Source organism: Orycteropus afer, unplaced genomic scaffold (genome assembly GCF_000298275.1).
Source record: "Orycteropus afer afer isolate SDZICR_OR568_19922 unplaced genomic scaffold, OryAfe1.0 scaffold00003, whole genome shotgun sequence".
NCBI lineage: Eukaryota > Metazoa > Chordata > Mammalia > Tubulidentata > Orycteropodidae > Orycteropus > Orycteropus afer.
In genome coordinates, this window is record NW_006921590.1 from 21949597 (window position 1) to 21951240 (window position 1644).

The window sequence follows — 1644 nt, forward strand, 5'->3', positions numbered from 1 at the left end:
ATCCTTTGGTCCCTAAACTCTAAGGAACGATATGATTTTCAAAGAAGTAAATCTGGGCTTCCCATGTGGAGAAGCCCGTGGCACCCCCAAGGCCCTCTGCTGGTTCCCCTCATCAGTCAATCCTAAATTAGCCCCAGTTGCCCTGCCAGCCTGAGCTCTTTGTCCCAGGTACAGAACAACCCACTTGTAAGAAACAATCCTTAAAGTGGCCTGAGCCCCTTGGGTTGGATCCAGCTCTATCTGCAGCTGCTCCTTCAGGAAGGGTTGCTCAAGCATTTCTATGCTTTTCCTTTCCTTTCTTCTCACTCTTCATTTTCTTTCTGGCTGGTCACTGAGAGCGGATTAGTAAGGCCGGTTGGCATCCTTGGGGCTCTTTAGCTGGACCTCAAGCCTCTTCATGCCCATTTGAAAGCCATTCATGGCCTGAATAGCAGTCTGGGCACTGGTTGTCAAAACTAACAAATCCAAAACACTTACTCTGGTTGGTGGCTCTATCCACAAAGATTTTGGCAGAGACAACGGCTCCAAAGAGCAGGAATGTCTATATGAGTTCTGCATCACCAATCTCCTGAGGCAGGTGATAGATGAAGAGGTCACAGCCTTCGGGGCCTTCTCTCTGCTGCTGGGGCAAGGCTGAAGGCTAGTGGGGAAAAGCTGTGCTCACTGGGGCATAGGCCCACGGATAGGCTACTGCGTAGTGGTGCATCCCATTGTAGGCCTGCTGCAGGGGGTCAGTCACTGGGCTGTGGGCTGGGTAAGGTGAGAACCCGTTACTGAGAGCTTGTTAAAGCCTGGCTGCCCATTGGTCTGGGGGGTAAGGGGGACGAATCTATTGACAGCAATGGGCGCCGGAAGACCGGGAAGTGTTCCAGGGCCACCGTTCAGCGGAGAACTGGCTGCTGCCACGGGTAAGAGCAGAGCGGCCACCAGGCTGAAGGCCGCCACGTGCTGCATCTGTGCCACCACTGCAGCCACCAGGTCTAGGCCTGGGCCCTGCACCGCCACCAGCAGGGCCACCTGGTGCTGCAGAATCGCCTGTGGTATAGGCGCCACAGGCCCCCAGTGGCAGTGGTGCTGGGTGGAAGGCGCCAAGCTGGCCTGCCATCTGCTGCATCCCCCGCAGGGCACCCTCCTGGTCTGTGTTGGCCAGCTTGACCACCAGGCTGGACGAGGTGCCCTGGGCAGGGCAAGGGAGGCCACAGCGACCAGTTCTAGCCCTGGCCTTCTTATGGTTTCTTGAAGTAGTTTTATTTATAGTTTTCTTTATAGAGGTCTTTTGTGTGCCTGGTAAGATTTATTCCCAAATATTTTACTTTTTTTGGTAGCTATTGTAAACGATATTGATTTCCTTATTTCTTATTCAGCAATCTCTTTGTTAGTGTAGAGGAACCCAACTGTTTTTGGATGTTGATCTTATATCCTGCCACAATGCTAAATCTCTCTATTAGTTCCAGCAGATTTTTGCCTGAGTCTCTTGGGTTTTCTAGGTAGAGGATCATATCATCAGCAAATAGGGATAGTTTGACTTCTTCCTTACCAATTTGAATGTCTTTGATTTCCCTTTCTTGCCTTATGGCCCTGGCTAGGACTTCCAGTACAATGTTGAATAGAAGTGGTGATAGTGGGCATCCTTGTCTGGTTCCT

At 51.4% G+C, this 1644-nt stretch overlaps 1 pseudogene; it reads right to left on the reverse strand.

The window, feature by feature from the left end:
- Window positions 1-342: 342 nt before the first annotated feature.
- Window positions 343-1644, reverse strand: part of LOC103194028 — a 16506-nt pseudogene continuing 15204 nt past the window's right edge.